This window comes from Cupressus sempervirens, chromosome 2, assembly GCF_028749045.1.
Source record: "Cupressus sempervirens isolate cs-2001-9-10 chromosome 2, ASM2874904v1, whole genome shotgun sequence".
Lineage (NCBI taxonomy): Eukaryota > Viridiplantae > Streptophyta > Pinopsida > Cupressales > Cupressaceae > Cupressus > Cupressus sempervirens.
Window position 1 is genome coordinate 15,370,479 of NC_143119.1, and position 20,917 is coordinate 15,391,395.

General features: G+C 35.7%; 1 pseudogene; it reads right to left on the bottom strand.

Moving 5' to 3' along the window:
* Window positions 1–20,611, bottom strand: part of LOC149570856 (chaperone protein dnaJ 20, chloroplastic-like) — a 30,933-nt pseudogene extending 10,322 nt beyond the window's left edge.
* Window positions 20,612–20,917: the final 306 nt, after the last annotated feature.

The following is a 20,917-nucleotide window of genomic DNA, read 5'->3' on the forward strand; positions in this document are numbered from 1 at the left end:
TTGGAAGATGCTGACTGAATACCTTATTCATACAAGATTGGAATGTTGCAGGTGCATTAGTGAGTCCAAATGGCATAACAAGAAATTCAAAGTGCCCATAGTGACATCTGAAAGCAATCTTTTCCACATCTTCACTCCTCATTCTAATTTGATGGTAGCCTGATCTTAAGTTAATTTTTGAGAAGTATACAACACCATGTAACTCATCAATGAGTTCATCTATGCGTGGTATGGGATACCTATTTTTTATGGTCTTCTTGTTTAGAGCCCTGTAGTCTATACACATTCTCATTGTACCATCCTTTTTCTTGACAAGTACCACAGATGATGCAAATGGACTAGAGCTAGGCCTTATGAATCCCATGTCCATTAGTTCTTTAATAGTTTTTTCAATTTCTTCCTTATAACCTCTTGGATGGCGGTATGTGGTTGTTATAACTGGTTTGGCACCCTCTTCTAACTCTATAACATGCTCAAAACCTCTATCTGGTGGTAATCCTGGAGGCAAATCATTGAAAACTATACTATGCTTATCAAGAATATTTTGAATTTCAAAATGGAAATTACCTTGATTCTTTGGAGAGCTTGTTGGTTGGATTATGACTCCTGCTGCCCATGTTGCTTGTCTTCTTCTAAAAGTCTCTCCATCCTTTTTGCAGAGACCGCCTTAGGTGCTCCATTCGATAACCCTCTCAACATGACTTCTTTCCCATTAGAATGAAATTTAAACTCCATAGTTTGATGGTTCATGTAATAGCCTCCGATAGAGTGCAACCATTGAACACCCAATACAAGATCTGTCTCCCCAATACCAACCACATAGAAGTCATCACATAACTCATAATCTCCTAAGGTCATCTTGAGTTGTTTCACCACCCGTGTGCAAGGCATAGTGAATCCATCAGCTACAGTAACATTGAATCCCTCAAAATCTTCTGCTTTAAGCCCTCTTTTCATGACAAATCCCTCATCAATAAAATTGTGAGTTGCCCCACTATCAAGAAGAACGGTCAACCTTTGCCCTGCTAGTACCCCTCGAATTCGGAAGGGATGGTATCTTGGGACTCCTAATAATGCTGCTAAAGTGCCATCCTTGCTGATTTCTTTTACTTTCTCTTCTTCTACCTCCTCCTTAGTATCATGAAATTCCTCATGCTCATCTGAATCAAATTCTGAAGCAACTTCAATATAGTGCACTTGACCTTTCCCCAAACACCTGTGTCTTGGAACCCATGGTTCTCTACAAGTAGAACAAAGCTTTTTCCTTCGTAATTCACTCCTAGTCTCTTCATCTACCTTCTTTTTTTCCACATTTGTCACATCTTTTGGTGGTAGTGTTGGGAAAGTCTTTTTCTAAAAATTTCCCTTATGTTGCCAAAGATTTGGGGGTTTTTGATTAGTGATTGATTTCATAGGCATGCAAGTTTCAAGTTGCAAGCTTCTTTTGATAGCTTCCTGTAAGGTTGAGGGTGAGAAAGCCTTAACCAAACCCTTAACAGAATCTTCTAAACCATCAAAAAAAAGATAAACAATCCTCTTTTCACTCATATCAGGTACCATAATAGCCACTTTTTGAAATTCTTCTATATACTCATTAACTGATTTGGTTTGCTTCAATTTTGACAATTCTTTAAAGTACTCTTCATCATCCTTGAGGTCAAATCTATCTATCACTCTTTGACTGAAATCTTCAAATGTAGTTACCTGATTGTGACCTTGAGTAGTCATTCCATGATACCACCAATCATAGGCTGCATCTTCCAAGTGTAGACTTGCAAATTGAACAGCATCACTCTCTTTCATGGGGTTAAGTGTGAAGAAAGTTTGTAATTTTTGTAGCCATGCTCTAGCTGAAATTTTATTTGTTCCATCAAAAGTAGGTGCTGTAAACTTGCTTATTTTATTTTTGAGCTCTCTTCCACTTGTGTCATGCTCCCTCCTATTCTCTTTCTTGGGCATCAAAGCGTTCATCATATCCACATATTCTCTAAAAGGAACTGAACTACAAAAATCATCATCTAAGCCATTGTAAGTAGCTCTTAATGTAATCAAGTTACCTGTAACCTCTTCCACTGGATTAATGGCTGGATTTGGTACTGGTGGCTCATCTGTAGGCAAGAAAATAGTTTTGGTTGATTTAGATGGTGTGGATCTCCCATTTCTTGGCTCCTCTGAAGTGCTCCCTTTCTCATTAATAGATGCAATTCTTTGTAATTTTTCCGTCAATATTCGCAAAGCCTCTCTAGTTTCCACCAAACCATCCACTATTTGCTTCTGAGTATTTTGGATGTCTTGGAAGAATTTCTTTGCCATCTCATCTGGATCAGCCATACTTTTTTCTTCCTTGGATTTTGTACTTTTGCTTTCAACTGAGGGTTTGATCAAAATTTCTTTATTCTTTTCTCGCTGCAAATATCTTTTTTCTCTTTCACTTAGTTGCATGCGATCATAAATTTTTACATGCAACTAATTAGAAGCAACATGCAACCATAAAATATGACATGCAAGATCTGGGTAGTTGTCAAATCTGACATGCAAGATCTGGGTAGTTGTTAAAACTGACATGCAACATCTACAAACCCTCAGGCTGGCAAGATCATGGCTCTGATACCACTGTAATGTCCCTTTACTAATTTTTCTTGGTATTTCCAGCCTCAAATCAGATCTTTAAAATCAAACAACCAATATTACAAAGATCTGCCAATTTCCCAATAAAACCCAAATTGGGTATGTCCAAATTAGTGCCATAAAACTTCACAACTTCACAAATTATTAATAAATCTGAGAATGAACATTTTTACAGAAATTTCAGCAGCATAAAAGCCTACAAAATGAAATTTCCATATTTGTATAGCCTTTACACAACAGCTCACAAATGTAGGACAAAACTATGCTCAATCGGGCTCCCGAAATTAACACACAATGCCCGGAAACACCACAAAAACATTCATAAACTATCTCAGAAGTTTAATCATGAATCAATACATATATTTAGCTCTATTTTAACATCTTAAAGTATGAAATACAGCAGCAACCAAAACTGATATGAAACACTCAACTGAAAACACCAAACTCAAACCAAAAATAACCCCGAAAACTCACAAATCGGCACTATTCAGCACAAAGGCAAACTCTGTATGAGCATGCACATGGAATGGCTTCAAATTCCCATCCTTAGCCTTCTTGGAAACCTACAAACTCCCATTCTTGGGTCTCCTTCTCCACAGGTTTGGCAGCCTTTGAAGAACAACAAGAAAATTAGCAAAAATCAAGTTCTGGAAAATGAGCCCAAAATGCCTCCAAACCCCTTAAAAGAGGGCATAACCCTAACTCACGTCCAAGAGGGGTTAATAAAATATAATTTAATAATAATTTTTATTTATTAGTCCATTGGTTTCCAAAGATTAGCCCCTTTTTCCGAAACTTCACCTTTTTGGAGCCTGCCTGCCTTAGCAAAGTTTATTATTTTTTTAATTATTTGAAAAGGGGACATGACAAAATCAAATTGCAAAATCAATTTTAGACTCTAAATGATTTTTTTTAGTCAATAATTTAAAAAAAAAATTACTTGATAAAATCGATTTGAATTAAATTGCAAAAATTGGCTTTTAATGGATTAAAATTGCCTTGAAAAATTTTATGCCTTTAATGAAATTGGTAATTTAATATTGAAAAATGGCTTTTGGCTAGCCAAAATTCAATTTTAATGACATATTAATTACTAAATCATCATCAGATAGAAACATTTAGCATCTCTAAAGCATTATTTACTTTCTTTTTGCAATTTTGGTCTAATTGGCAATTTTTTAAAAGTAAATTTCATCTTGGCAAAGTTAATTTTTGGCTAAGCATTTAATTAAAGGCCAGTTTTGTGTTTTAATTAATTTATTTTTTGCTCCCAGGGTCCTAGTCGGCCAGCTAGGAGGGAGAGTCAAATGGGGTATAAGAGGAAGCTCTTCCCCTTTATTTCTTCATTCCTCACTCCTCTTCTTTGGTGCTTAGGCAATTTTTGACTAAGGGCAGATTTTCTCTTCTTTGAGCGATTTTCCTAAGGCAGATTGGCATCTTCTTTGGGTGATTTTTTTTCAGCTAGGGCAGATTGGCATTACTGTTGGAAAATTTCTTCATGGTAGAGATCTTTATGTTTGGCGATTTTCCATGATTGAGGGTAGATATGCACTATTGGTGAATTTTCATGATTAAAGGCAAATTTCCCATGAATGGCAATCTTCTCTAGGGAAAATTTAAATTTCTCATTTTTGGCGATTTATTTTTGGCAAAGGAGAACATTTTTAGAATTGCAAAGTTGGGGGGCAGATTTGTTATTGTTTAAGTCTAATTTTATATTTGCTAGAGAGCTACTATTTTTGTGGAACTGCGAATTTTGTGGGAGCCAAATTTTGAGGGAGCTGAAATTTGTGGAAGACAAAATCCTGATTTTGCCAAGGAGCTGCGATTTCTACCCTAATTTGGGTGATTTTATTTGGAGGAGGTGATTGTGATCAAAGGTCTAATTTTTTGAGTCAAATGATGGACAATTTCGAGAGCACTAAATTTTGATTTTTTTCAGCTAAGGTCTTAAGATTTGCAAGGGGTTTGACTTTTTTTTAAGTTTGATCCTAAATTCTAAAAGAAGACCTAGCTATTAGTAAAAGTAATTTCAAATCATTTAGAGTTGAAAGGGGTCCTTAAGCTGATTTCTTTCTTTCATTCTTGTTTAGATGTTGTCTCCCTTGGTTCTTCTTGCATTTATTATCCACCACTCAACCATCCTATCATAGGTTGACGACATGGTAAATGTTAGTGCAAGCAAGAATCCTAAGAGAACAAAAATTAAGAAAAACAAAGAAGATGTGATGCCTAAAACAACTTTCTTCTAAAAAATGAGGCGAATAACTAATACCAATGTTGGTACAATAAACATGATATAGGTAAAGGACAAACTAAAGTAAGGACAATCCCCCTTGGCTATTAGTAAAGGTAATTTCAAATCATTTAGAGTTGAAAGAGGTCCTTAAGCTGATTTTATTCTTTCATTTTTGTCTAGATATTGTCTCCCTTGGTTCTTCTTACATTCATTGTCCACCACTTTACCATCCTATAATAGGGCGACAAGATGGAGGATGGTAGTGCAAGCAAGAATCCTAAGGGAACAAACACTAAGAAAGACAAAGAGGATATAGATAAAGGACAAACTAAAGGAAGGAAAATCCCCCTTTACACTTGAAGAGATACAGAATGCAGTTGCACAACATAGCCCAAGCGTCGACATTTCCATTTCAACCATGATGAGCGACATTGGGGTGGCACTTGATTTTGAAGACATCACAGAAGAGGACATTGATGAGATAAGACTTGGATCAAGATTGGTTGAGCTGAGAAAGTTTGCTATCAAGAAGAGACATTTGAACACCCTTTCCTCCCTTAATGCTTTTATCAGATTTGCAAAAGAGTATGAGAGAGATCATGAGAAGACACTACATGTAGCAAGCAACATGATGAAATCAACTAAGCTCAAGATGAAGCACACACCTTGTCCTCCCATGGAAGAAGTCAATGAAAGGTTAGCTAAGTGCATTGCCTTAGCTAAAAGAATGAAAGAAAAAGGGAGTGTTATATTAGAAGATCATTTGATGTAAGCCCAAGTTGCAATTTATCTTTCTTCTAGGATAAGACAAGTGTCTATTTCTAATTAGCCACCATTTTGGTGCCTTCTCATTGGTTGTTACTTTTTCACTTTTTTCATTGGCCCATTGGCAACGTGGCATCTTCTCATTGGTCGATGGGGTGGCAACCCTAATTAGGGTTTCTAGGATTCAATCTGGATCATCGGTCCCTCATCTTTATCTCTACTATCGGTTTTACATTTTGGCCTCTATATAAGGCCATTTACTCTCATTTGTAATGGTCAAAGAAAATTGTTGCAAAAATAATGCCAAAATTTGCTATTTCTTTCTCATTGTTGTGACTTGCATGGTGATTAAGAGCCTTTGGTATTATTGCATGGTTTCTAATTCCAAATTGTTAGAGTAAATTTCTTTTCAAGTTGTTGAAGCAAATTTCATTTCAAATTGCTAAGTAAGAGTAAAGTAGATGAATAGTTGCATGGTAGTATTAGTAGATGTTTGATAGGGATCAATACTAGACCACTAGCATCCTAGCGGCTTGTTAGGAAGCCTTGTGTGGAAAACTAGTTTATTTTTCCTATGAATCATTGTATCTATGGAGGTGGAGCTGTTGGTAAGCTTTCATTAGATTCAATTCCTAGTCCATTTGCTAATCTTCCATCCATAGGAGTAGGAGTAGGATAGCAAGTAATTTAGGACTTAGAATTTAGAAGAAGAGAGTTAGATAGATACCAGTCATAAGAACCATTCACCCTCCACCACTATCACCTTTTCACCAATATCATCTAACACTCACACCGAATCACCATCTCCATCATCTCCACCAAAGTCCAAGTCATCCTCAACAATTTGTGTAAGGCCGACTATGTGATTACCAGCGAATCACATCGATAAAACTAAGTGAGTATCCACAAGTGTAAGGAACATTGGAGTTCTAGATTAAGGTAAAAAAAAGTTTTGAAGGGCCCCCAAAACCCTTTACATCAAGAAGAAAGATATACCGTGAAGCCCTACCAGGTTTTAAAAGGACTTGAAACCAACTGAGCATCTAAACCAGGTTTTACTGTGACCTAAAACTAACAGATGTGTCTAGAAAAAGCAACCAGAAAATACATTGAAACCTGGAAAGAAAACAAACTGGAAAGTAAAGCAATTAGAAAAACCTCCTAGACCAGTAATCAGCGAGCTAGTGCCACAACTCGCTTACCACCACAAAAGAACCAATCAGAATAGGGGAACTTAAGATTTTCCTTTTGATTTAAAGTTTCCCTTACACGACCGAAGGTTCATATCTAAAGGGGGAGCAAAAGGCTTAGTTATCTTACTCTTAACCGCTATCCACCCATCCTCAATCTTCATAGCCTCAACAACCCAAGCCTCAGAGCATTAACTTTTCAAGAGAGGAATTGTGTGTTTGATATTCTGTATCAGATATTCAATTGCTAATATTGTGATATTGCTATCAGGATTTAATTGTGTGATTTTGAGTCAAACTCATTAAGCCATGTTTCATGAGTAGTGATTCAACATGAATCCATCGCTCATGAGAATAAATGGAACACTTCATTGGAGATGGATTCATGTTGAATGACTACTCGAGAGATGGATTCCATTTATTCTCATGAGAGATGGATTCATGTTGAATCACTACTCATGAAACATGGGTCAATGAGTTTGACTCAAAATCACACAGTTAAATCCTAATAGCAATATCACAATTTGACTTGCTATGGAAACTATATCCTACTTATCAATTGCTAATATATTGTGTAGTGACACAAAAACTCGCATCAACATTATCTGGTGCTAGAAGGAGGGCCTACAAATTTATTTTGAGGATTTGTTGGCATTCAACTATGAAGAAGAATGGTGCTTCCTAGATCAAATCAGCCTATAGCAACTTGGAGAACACTTCAAGATCACGTTGTAGCGAGTTTATGCTCAACTACTTGGGAGGAAAGTGAGAACACTAGAGAGTACCTAGACACCATTGATGTGCTAAATCAAGAAGAACAAAAAGCAAGAGCTATTGAAAGGAGAATTCAAAGGAGGTTGGAACATAAAAAATAATTGTAAAGGAAGCTTGAAAGAGAAAGGAAAGCACAAAGAAAACCTCAAGCTATTGTTTAAGAAAACTCAAATTAGGGAGTTAGTCAAGTTGGGATTATTTTCAAGCTGGATAAAAAGATTTGGTCTTTTCCCCCTGAAAGGTTTAAGAAATTGAAAGCTGATAAGAGGCAGAGGATATTGAGAAATACACCACACCAAGAAGAGGACTTACTTGTATTAGAATTTCACAAGAAATCAAGGAATCATTGGGTAGCTGATACCTCAAACTTAGCTATCACCTCAAGTAGTCAACCAACTCAAGCTCAAGTCAATCAACAAATGATGGCTCAACCACCATGGATTCAAAACAATGCCTTGCCCATTTCATTCCAACAATACCATGATCTACAAAAGAATCTAGCAGTATTTTGATCCAAGTCTTTATTAATGACCCTAATCATACAACAAAGGAGCATATCAAAGTACTCGAAAATGCATTGTGAAACAAAAGAATTCAAGAGGAGGATGTCACATGTAGGCTTTTACCTTATTCATTGGGGGAAGAACCTCATTACTGGTTTGTCAATTTTCCAACATTATCTATAATGGGATGGGTCTAGCTCAGAGAAGCCTTTGTTGCAAAATTTGGCATGCCCATCACACCATTGGAGTTACACAAAATGTTCATGGAAATAATGAGACATGATAAAGAGTCAATAAGTTCCTTCAATGATTGTTTCCTTAAGGCTTACATGAGATTGCAAGCCCCTTACACAATGACAAAATTTGGTGCACTAGAAGCATACTATAGTGCCTTAGACAACTAGACAACTATGTTCACAAGGATGGAAAATCTTGCTCCCACAATGTTGACCAAGGCCTACACTAAAGAAATTGAGATAGGGAAGCAATTGGGCCAACAAGGAATGGAACCCCAAGGTGCTAGGTATCCAAATAATCTAGTTCCACATCTTGCATACCAGACACCTACAAATCAATTGGTAGTACATCTAGGACCTCCATTGTCTCAAGCATCGCCATCAATGCTAGTTTATTTGCAAAGTGAAAATTAATCCATAAGAATGTAAGAAGAAAATGATGAAATGAAGGAATTGATTGACCAAGTCAAGAAGCTGTCTATGGAAGTCACTTATTTGGGAAATCAAAACAATCAACTCCAAGGTTCCCATAGAAATAATCAAGGAAACAATTACCAGAATCAAGGTGGAAGTTATCAAGGAGGGTATGAAAGGAATCATCAAGGAGGATACTAGAGGAACTATCAAGACACAGATTACCAAAGAAATAACCAAGGTGGTGGTTATCAAAGGAACTATCAAAACAATAACTATCAAGGAAACAACTAGCCACAAGACCAAGGATACAAAAATTAGTCTAACCAGAAGAGGACTTGGAATATAGGCCCAAATAATGGAAATGTGGTGTCGCCACTTGATAATCAGGCTCTAGCAGATAGTAGATCAGTAGACAGGGTGTTCTTAGTTGAGTCTACCATGTCCAAATATTGCAAATTTCATGAGACTGATCAACATTCAGAGTTAGGATGTGCAGAATTCAAAAGAGCATCTAACCTATTTCAAAACATAATAGATGAGTCGAATAATTAGGAAGATGTTAAGGTTACAAGGTATGAGATTGTCCCATCCCCAGGATATGATTAGTGTCTGACTTTCGAGGAGTTTCATTTTCGCTAAAATTTGAAGCATATGAAGAACACCAAGGGAGATTTCCTCCTGAGTTAGCAAATGGGCTAGTTGATGAGGTAGTAGATCAGAAGGGATATAACAATGGGTCAGATTTTTCTTTCCCACCTTTAGGAGACATTTTTCTAGTTCAAGGAATAGGTGGGAACCAAATATTTCAATAATCGGCTAGCAATGCAAGGTTTTATTAGAGGAACAACAAGAGAAATGATGGACCCTTTACATCCTATATACCCCCAAATAATTTCAATACGCCTCCACACCCCAATGTGAGTAATGTATTGAAAAATTCAAGGGATGCACCTGAATATAGACAAGATAACCATGGAAGTGGGAATACATAGCAGAGTTTTCAACAAAGCACACAACAAAATAATCAAGGTACTCAGAGGGGGCAGAATGTCCAGTCAACACAAGAAGCAAATAGAGGAATAACGGGAAACAATTCCATGAACAATGAAGAGTTGAAGAGATTAGGACAAAGTGTGATAGAGGAGATGAAGAAGGTCAAAATCAGCCTCTCTTTGTTCAAATTATTGAGGGTAGTGGAGATTAGAGATACTTTCCTTAACAGTTTGAAAGATAAAAAATCACAAGGGTCTCACATTCAAGGTGCAACAACATATACTCAAGGGAGGTCTCCTCCCAATTCGGTACATGTAATCCAATACACTCCAGGAGAGAATATGACAAACTCATCTCAAGAGGTTTCATACAGATAGATAGGAAGTTCTAGACAAGAGATTGCATATGGCGATATTAGTGAATTCAATAGACAGCCAGGGCCTCAACCAGTTTATGTGGCTCAAGGTTCAATGCCAATAGAACAACAAACTCAAAGGAGTCAAGACCCAGTAAACAATAAGGAAAAGGTGAAGAAAGAAGAGGCAACTCAACCAATAGATTTCAGAGTGAAGCCAAAGCAAGTACATAAGACACCTATGTTGTATTATCAAGGAAAAGATGAGTCAACCGCATTCTTGCTATTAGTAAGGATGTTCAGGAAGTTGCTTCACAACTACTTGATAGATTCAAGAGCATCAAGTAACATCATGCCTTCAAACATTTGTAGGAGTTTAGGAATCATGCCTTTGGGATCAAACAAAAAGGTTACCCAATTGGATAAAACAGAAGTGTTGGTAGTGGGTGAGCTACACAACATACACATGCAGTTGACATCTGATCCAAGAATGGAGCACATGGTAGATATTTCAGTATTAGATGTGGCCGATACTTATGGGTTGATCCTAGGTAGAGATTGGACTAGAAGATTGAATGGATACATGGTAATTGACTTCTCTCACATGTGGCTCCTGTGGAAAGGACTAGCCAACTAGATTAGAATTGATAGCACCCCAAGGTTGAGATTGACAGTTATAGAATATGGGGAACCAAAAGAAATATTGTTTGTAGAAACAAATATGAGCTCCTATAGACCAAAGAAGATGAAAGTGCTGACTATGAATATCATGAGAAAATGAAGAGATTCTACTAAGATCCTAATTGAGTTAGATCTAGATGCTTTGTCTGACAAGGGTGAAGGCATGTTTGAGAACTTCAAGAACTTTATTACTAGAATTGCACAACAAGGAATGGAGCTGGGTAACCAGACATCAGTGAGAGACTTATTATTACCCAACTAGTGTAGAATTCATAATGCATTCCATTTAGAAGTATCTTGCTCCTTGTGTAGAGTTGTGTTGGAACAAATAGAAAAGGGAATCCCAGGGGCTCTAAAATGAGAAGATCAACATGGCAAACAAAAGGTTGAGATTCAACAAGTTAATGAAGCAAAGAGTCAACATGTGAGGGCGCACAAAGAACTACAAATGGAACATTTAAAGGTGGAAAAAAAGGGAATATTTGGTGAGCCTTCATGTGTAATTCAAGGGGTGACTCATGAGGATGGGTTGCAAGAAGTGTCAAATATCCTTAAAGAGGAAGATAATTAGGTGGGTGAATTGAACAAGGAATTACAAGATATCACAAGAGAGTTCAAATATGAGGAAATATTGGTAAACCAATACAAGGTTATATCTCCACTAAAATCTTTGGGGGGATGCTTGAAGATCCTATAGAAGAAATACAAAAGGGGTCATTGCTTGAAGCACTTCAAGGTGATCAAGTTGTTGCAAGTGGCATGATTCACCATCAACTTCTACCTCCAGAAATTTTGCCACTTGAAATGGAATTTGATAGGCAACTCACAAAGATGTATGATGGTTTTTCTATCAGTCTTGAAGGTGCTATGTTTGGTGAGAATCTATATAAATAATTTCAAGATGTTCCTAAAGAGAGTTCAAAGGGAAATTACATGCTAGATGATGAAGCTCCTATTGAAGAGGATATGCAAGGATTGTTAAGTGGTGATCAAGTTGCTCCCATCGAAAAGGAAAATAAAAAACACTTTGGGTTGATGCTATAGTTGGATATTGTGTTCAATTAACTTGGAGAGGTGTTTGATGGGGAGAATATCAAAGAATCCTTGATTTTTGAGGATACACTTGAGGAGGTTCGCAAGGATTCATGGTTCACTGTTCACAAGGACAAGCCCGCAAAGACAATATTTCATGAGTTTAATTCCAAGATTTATCTTGCCTGGACTACCAATGAGTTCGATGTAGATGCTAGAAGGATGTTGCACCACCAAATTTGACCTCCTAAGGCTATGGAGAATTTTTTAGGTTCCATTCGAATTTGAGTCATGCCAGGTTGTTTCTTTCCCTAGTCTTAAAGATGAAAGGTTTGAAAGTTTTTATTTCGATAATGGAAATTTCTGAGAGAAAATTTGTTTGTTGTTAGATCATGGTCGTAATGAATTTCTTCAATTGTTGATCTTGCATGATAATTTTCTTGAGGTTGAGTTTGAGGTGACCAAATTTTGTTCAGAGTATAAGGATGAGTTTGTGAGATAGAGAACTATCACCCAAACCTTGTTACTTTTGAACATCTTGAGAAACCACGTTAGATCCAATTTATATATTAGATCATTTAGTATTGTCCCTTTAGAGTCTTGTACATAGTTAGAATAGGTGTGCTTTTGGTTAGTAGTTAGTTTGTTTTTCATTCTTTAGAGTAGAGTTTGTTTTGGACCATTTGGCCCAAAGGTTTAGAATACTTTTCTTTTTAGTTGTTTAGGGTAGTTTTCTTTTAGTTGTTTAGTTTAGGTGTTGTGAGGGAGCTTGAGCTTGATTTGCATCAAGTCATTTGACTTGAATTTTTTTGATCTTCCCTCAATTGGAAAGTAGATTTTGGTTTTGATCCTTTGCAAGAGCAAAGGGGGGTCTATGTTATCACTCATGGGCGAGGTGTGTAGATTTTACATTTGTGGTAACAAAATAGAGTCTATCTTGTTCATTTCTTGAATACATTTGATGAGGTTCAGAGGTTAAAGGATCTTCTTAGTTGTTGGTCTATGATAGGACTTGTACTAAATTCATGTTAGACTTGATAGAGTTTCTCAAGTGATCTTTAATATGGTTACGACATTCTACTCACACTTAATTGCTCTGAGTTCTTGATGTTTTGAAGTGAAATTGGACTTGGTAAAAATCATACACCTGCTTCAGCACCACTGTGGTCTTCCTAACCCTCCGCAAGCTTCATTTCTTGTAAACCAAACAAAAGATTGAAAAGAAAAGAAAAGAGAAAATATCATGAGAAAGGAAAAAGAGTAGTATCAAAGAAAAAATAAAGATGAAATTTGGTTCAAGGGTGTGCAATCATCTCTACCGGTGCTATAAAAATAAACACTAAAGGTAGAACCATGATTGTGGTGCCACAACGATAACTTTTTTGGGGCTTTAGATGCTTGACTGGCAATGGGGCTCTATCTAGGTTGATTTTGAAGTAAGGATATTACAATAGCTAAGTTCAATGGATCTGAGAGAGTATCATGTTCTTGTTGAGCGAGAAATAAATCATTTGCACACACATGAGTAACTTATGGTGAGGATGCTTAGGATCAACTTGAGATTTCTTTCCCTTGTTGATTGCTTGCCCTTAAGTAGGTTTTCACATAGGCCATCCTGAGATTTTTGTTCTAAATTACTTATTTCTTGAAATGTTCAGGAACATTTCTTTGGGTTGATGCTAGGTGTTGTGAGGTTCTCACACCATCACCCCAAAACTTTGGGGACCCCCTTTTTTTTATTGCCTTAGCAAATTTTTGAGTTGTCCAAAAATTTTGATTTGATTTTTTGAGAATTTTAAGTCTCGGACACCTTTAGGCCAGAGGGGAGAGTGTTGGACTTATTTTCACTTGGTTTCAACTTGATTTTCTAGAATGACCAATTTCATCCTTAGGTCGAATAAATTTCAAAGAAAAACACTCAGTAGGATAAAATTGTAAATTTTGTACTTAGACGATTTTTTAGAAATTTGGATAATTTTAAAAAAGTGAAATTTTTGTTAGATTTAAGTTATTTGGAAAATCTTAAATTTTTTGGTGAGAAAATTAATTTTTGTGAAGATGAAATCAAATTGCAAAATCGATTTTATACTCTAAATGATTTTTTTTTTTTGTCAAAAAATAAATAAATTACTTGAAAAAATTGATTTGAATTAAATTTCAAAAATTGGCTTTTAATGGATTAAAATTGCCTTAAATTTTTTTAAGCATTTAACAAAATTAGTAATTTAATATTGAAAAATGGCTTTTGGCTAGCCAAAATCTGATTTTAATGACATATAAATTGCTATATCATCACTAAATAGAAACATTTAGCATCTCCAAGGCCTTATTTACTTTCTTTTTGTAATTATGGTTTAACTGGCAAATTTTTAAAAGTAAATTTCATCTTGGCAAAGTTAATTTTTGGCTAAGCATTTAATTGGGGGCGAATTTTGTGTTTTAATTAATTAATTTTTTGCTCCCAGGGTCCCAGTCGGCCAGCTAGGAGGGAGAGGCAAATGGGGTATAAGAGGAAGCTCTTCCCCCTTATTTCTTCATTCTTCACTCTTCCTGTTTGGTGCTTAGGTGATTTTTGACCAAGGGCAGATTTTCTCTTCTTTGAGTGATTTTCCTAAGGTAGATTGGCATCTTCTTTGGGTGAATTTTTTTCAGCTAGGGCAGATTGGCATTATTGTTGGAAAATTTCTTCATGGTAGAGATCTCTATGTTTGGCGATTTTCCATGATTGAGGGTAGATCTGCACTATTGGTGATTTTTCAATGATTAAAGGAAAATTTCCCATGATTGGCAATATTCTCTAGGGTAGATCTAAATTTCTCATTTTTGGCAATTTATTTTTGGAAAAGGACAACATTTTCAAAATTGCAAAGTTGGGGGGCAGATTTGTTATTGTTTAAGTCTGATTTTATATTTGCTAAAGAGCTGCTATTTTTGTGGAGCTACGAATTTTGTGGGAGCCGAATTTTGTGGGAGGAGAATTTTGTGGGAGGTGAATTTTGTGGGAGCCAAATTTTGAGGGAGCCAAATTTTGTGGGAGCCAAATTTTAAGGGAGCCAAATTTTGTGGAAGACAAAATTCTAATTTTTCCAAGGAGCTGCAATTTATGCCCTAATTTGGGTGATTTTATTTGGAGGAGGTGATTGTGATCAAAGGTCTGATTTTTTGAGGCAAATGGTGGACAATTCCAAGAGCACTAAATTCTAATTTTTCTAGTTGAGGCCTCAAGATTTGCAAGGGGTTTGAAATTCTTTAAGTCTAATCCTAAATTCCAAAAGAAGACTTGACTATTGGTAAAAGTAATTTCAAATCATTTGGAGTTGAAAGGGGTTCTTAAGTTGATTTTCTTCTTTCGTTCTTGTCTAGATATTGTCTCCCTTGGTTCTTCTTGCATTCATTATCCACCACTCAACCATCCTATCATAGGTTGACGACATGGTAGATGTTAGTGCAAGCAAGAATCCTAAGCAAACAAATGCTAAGAAAGACAAAGAGGATATGATGCCCAAAATAACTTTCTTCTCAAAAATAAAGTAAATAATCGATACCAATGTTGATACAATAAACATGAAACATGCAAAGGACAAACTAAAGGTAATTTCAAATCATTTAGAGTTGAAAAGGGTCCTTAAGCTAATTTCCATCTTTCATTCTTGTCTAGATATTGTCTTCCTTGGTTCTTTTTGCATTCATTGTTCACCACTTTACCTTCTCGTAATAGGGAAATGAGATGGAGGATGGTAGTGCAAGCAAGAATCCTAAGGGAACAAACACTAAGAAAGATAAAGAGGATATCATGCCCAAAAAAACCTTCTTGAAAATGAAGCAAATAACAGATACCAATATCAATATAGTAAACATGATACAGGTAAAGGACAGACTAAAGGAAAGACAATCCCCTTTTACACTTGAAGAGATACAAAATGTAGTTGCACAACATAGCCCAAGTTTTGACATTTCCATTTCAACCATGATGAGCGACGTTGGGGTGGCACTTGATTTTGAAGACATTAGAGAAAAGGAAATTGATGAGATAAGACTTGGATCAAGATTGGTTGAGTTGGGAAAGTTTGCTATCAAGAAGAGACATTTGAACATGCTTTCCTCCCTCAATGCTTTTATCAAATTTGCAAAAGAGTATGAGAAGGATCATGAGAAGACACTACATGTAGCAAGCAGCATGATGAAATCAACTAAGCTCAAGATGAAGCACACACCTTGTTCTCCCATGGAAGAAGTCAATGAAAGGTTAGCTAAGTGCATTGCCTTAGCTAAAAGAATGAAAGAAAAAGGGAGTGTTATATTAGAAGATCATTTGATGTAAGCCCCAGTTGCAATTTCTCTTTCTTCTAGGATAGGACAAGTGTCTATTTCTGATTGGCCCCCATTTTGGTCCCTTCTCATTGGTTGTTACTTTTCCACTTTTTTCATTGGCCCATTGGCAAGGTGGCATCTTCTCATTGGACGATGGGGTGGCAACCCTAATTTTCTCTCATTTGTAATGGTCAAAGAAAATTGTTGCAAAGATAATGGAAAAATTTTCTATTTCTTTCTCATTGTTGTGACTTGCATGTTGATTAAGAACCTTTGGTATTATTGCGTGGTTTCTACTTCCAAATGGTTAGAGTAAATTTCTTTTCAAGTTGTTGAAGTAGATTTCATTTCAAGTTGCTTAGTAAGAGTAAAGTAGATGAATAGTTGTATGGTATTATTAGTAGATGTTTGATAGGGATCAATACTAGACCACTAGCATCCTAGCAACTTGTTGGGAGCGTTGTGTGGCAAACTATTTTCTTTTTCTTTGAATCATTGCATCTATGGAGGTGGTGCTGCTGGTAAGCTTTCATTAGATTTGATCCATAGTCCATTTGCTAATCCTCCATCCATAGGAGAAGGAGTAGGATAGCAAGTAATTTAGGACTTAGAATTTAGAAGAAGAGAGTTAGATAGATACCAGTCATAAGAACCATTCACCCTCCACCACTATCACCTTTTCACCAATATCATCTAGCACTTAGATTGAATCACCATCTCCATCATCTCCACCAAAGTCCAAGTCATCCTCAATAATTTGCGTAAGGCTGCCTACATGATTACCAACAAATCACATCGATAAAACTAAGTGAGTATCCACATGTGTAAGAAACATTGGAGTTATTCTCATATCCTATGAGCATTAATTTTTGAAGAGAGAAATTGTGTGTTTGATACTCCATATCAAATATTCAATTGCTAATATATTGTGTAGTGATATAAAAACTCGCATCAACAAAATTGAAATTTAAAAAGATGGTTGCCTGGAACAACTAGATTAAATTTTGCCTTGTGATAAAATGTCGGATTACCAAATAAAAAGTGAAGCAAAATAGACATAGTTCCTAAATCTTCAGCTCCCAAAACTTGATAAATTTACTAATTTTAATACAAGTTCAGTTACAATTGAACTTTTGATATTTGAACAAGCACACAAGGATAGAGGAATTTAATTAGGATTCAATCAAAGAAGGGCACATATCCAGATTTACTAATGAATAAAATATAAATATATGAAAAGAAAGATTGAGTTGTTTTACTACAGTGGATATTTAGGGGGATAAACAACCACTTTGTTGAGGCATTGTCAGAAAGACTAGGCAACTAAAGATTAAACCACAAGAACTTGAAAAATAAATCAGCTTATCCAATCAAAGTTGGAAAAGAAAAATAGAATTTGAAAAATCAAATAGAAAAAAAACAAAGTCCAAATCCTCAACCATCAGATTTAGATACCATAAAAGCATAAAAAATTTATAGGCAAAGACAAACTAGAAATCATGAGTAACCAAAAACTAAGATGTTTTCATATATATTCAAAGTTCTTTAACCTTGAACCATAAGAAAAGCAGAAGATTTTATAGGTTTAGTTGAAAGAAATTAGATGCCCAGATAAACTTTGGAGATTAGATAGATAGAAGAGATGGGAAATATCTTCCACACCATAACTTGAAATATAAAACTTTCCACCCCCAAACACCTATGGACTACACAAATCTAAAGCATTATTTCCTGATCACTCATTGCAAGTAGGTATCAAGTTGATTTATAAACTTAAAGCTTCAAATATTAGATAATCAAATACCAACACAAGTTAACTCCTTTGACATAGTTATGGTTGGAGATCAAAACAAAACCATCAATTTTGATTACTTTACCAAACAAAGCACAAAACAACACAAATCTTGACCCCCAAAATATGCATTCTTTTACAAATCTAATCCCCAAATCTCAATCCCAAGCATAAGCAAACCTTTACAAAGTTGAAATCTTAAATTTTCTTGAAATATACCAAAACTAGTAAGTACATTGAATTTTCTTGAAATATACAATTAGGATTGATAGATAATTGTCACACAAAACCAGTAGGAACACAAGGGCAGAAGTAATAAACCACTCCATTGGCTCTGCTTGAATGGATTTTTAAACCAAAAATACAAAAATGTCTTTAGCTTAAGTAGGTTTTAAAAGTGAAAAATTCATCAAACAAAACAAAATTCATTTACCCAATGTCCTTACCTCTTATGGGTAGTCCCAACGCTTCTTTCCAAAAGCTCCATAGGCAAACCCCATTGCAAGATGACTATCATATAAATTCTTCCTTCTAGGATCAGAGAGAGTCTCATAACAATAAACCTTCTCATATACTCCTCTGCATGCTCAGGAGGATACACATCAAGATGATACAAATCTAACATAAAAAGCCCAAAATAAGATAAAAAATCAAGAACTTACATGGATTCATGTTAATATCTTACATTCGTTGAAATGGGTTAAAATATGAACTAGAGTAATTCTTGTTTTAGACTGTTTATGATGGTTCACTTATCTAATGATTTACATATAACGATGAAATATTTTTATGCATTTTATTTCACTTATTTATGTTATATATTGCAAAAATGTCAGATTTCAACTAGGGCAGTAACTCTTTAGCAAATAAGAGTAAAACACTTAAAATGGTTCAAGTGTTATATGTAAGTTAAATCCAAAAATATCCAATGAATCTAAAAGACTATCATACAACTAAGAGAGTCTCCCACAATTTAATTGATATAAAACATAAAAGTCAGATTTTAGTCAGTACAATGTTGGGTAGATACCAGGGGGACTAAAATAGTTCAACTACTAAACACTAAATAGAGATTAAAAAATTAGGCGTTAAATCCAAACACTTTACAAATATCTAAGAATGGATTAGACTCATCATATATATAAGAGATTCTCCCTCAATTTTAAAAATGTGGAGCCCAAAGGTGAGACAAGAAATGAATCAATGAATGGGAATTAAGGAGAATGCGAGTCAATCAGAGTATCTGTGTAGCTTTCACGCCTTTAAACTCTATGGCAGATTTACTTTTGAGAATAATGTTTTCTTTGAAGATTTAACTACCACCCAAGGACTCCAAATCTTAAACTGCTACTTGAGGACTGCACTGGTAAAACAAAGGCTACAGTCCTTTACATATCATCTAACCCCACATTTCTAGATATACCAAGCAATTTGTAAAAGCTCTGAGATGGGCGTTGCTCCACAGAGTCCATCATTGCTCTAGCAGAGGGACTCAAGGGAGACCTCATTGAATTAGTCATAGGACCACCTATGGGAACTAGTTGTTTGTTACCTGTGAAGCCCCAATACCTACAAATAAATTTCCATGACACCCTTATACAAGGAAATGAAATAATGATACAACTATAAACTCGCACAAACACAAGATTAAATTTTAATATACTTTTCGACCAATGCTGTTATATGATAACTTTTAACATATTAAGGTTATGACTTGAGTTGGTCAAAATTTTGATCAACTTGAGAATAATTAGGAAATTTTTGACCAATATGGGGATGGAAACCAAAAAATAAAAGAAATCATGCCTATAGCAAAAAAATTTGGTAGAAAAACAAGTGCAAATGTACTAGTGTAATAATAGTACAACAAGAGGAGTCTAAGATGAAACATAGAAATTCTAACCACATGGAACAAAAACCAATAGGCCTCATAGAGAATAGAAACCAACAAAAATAAAGAGGCCACCTAAAAAAAAAGCTGAAATAAACAATAAAAGGAAAACAAAAAACTAGCACCTGGACAGCTATGTAGTCTGTAGTAGGTCAGTAGCCTTATCTGCCAAAATGTGCATGTTCTCTATGATAGCCTTCATTTCCTCAACCTTGATCACATCCCCAACCTTCTTGGAATGAGCCCTTGTGCGCTTACTTGGTCCCTAGTTTTTAGTAATAGTAGGTGGATCCTGCCCTTTATCCTGCTCATCCTTTTTTAGAAAACTGCTAACATTATCTACCACTATCTTTAATATGTTACTATTCTACTCAGCCATCTTTTTAATCATTTTTTTTCAATATTACCCATTCTAGTCTCTAGACTCTCTAGCCTCTTCTTAAGATTAGTGTTGGCCTTCTCTAAGACTCTATTCTTATCTTCAAACATAGGGACCTTTTTCATTAAAATTTTCACCTCTTTAGCATTACCAATTACCTCTGATAATCGGTCAATATGTTGACCCAAGGTGCATTCTCCTCTAGCTGTCTTACTAATTTTCTCAAATTTCTTAAGCATAACCTACATTTGTTATTTTAAGTTCACATATTCCTTCAAAATGGCCCCAAGATTACCAATAATCCCTTTGGTAGCACCCATCTCCCTCTCATTCCTGTTATTTTCAAGGGATTGATCCTCCTCACCCACATTCTCTTTTTCCAAATCCATATCCTTGGAATAATTTGCAACCCCCTTTTGAGCCATAGTCACTTTTCTTTTCCTTTCCATTCTATGAATAAGAATTTCCTCATCCGATGGAACTAAAACCCTATCCTCATTCTGGCTCCTATTGCTTGAGCCCTTACCTCCACTTCCTTTCTTCTGAGAGCCCCTCCTCCATCCCTCATCACAATTACTATCTCATTTAGAATCAATCCCCCTAACTTTCTTAGTCTTATTCTGAGAATTGCATCCTGTACCTCCTTTCAAACTCATGCTACCCCTATCTACATCATCCTCAATCTCTAAATCATAGCCCTTCTCTGAAATACTGCCCTCCATATCATACTC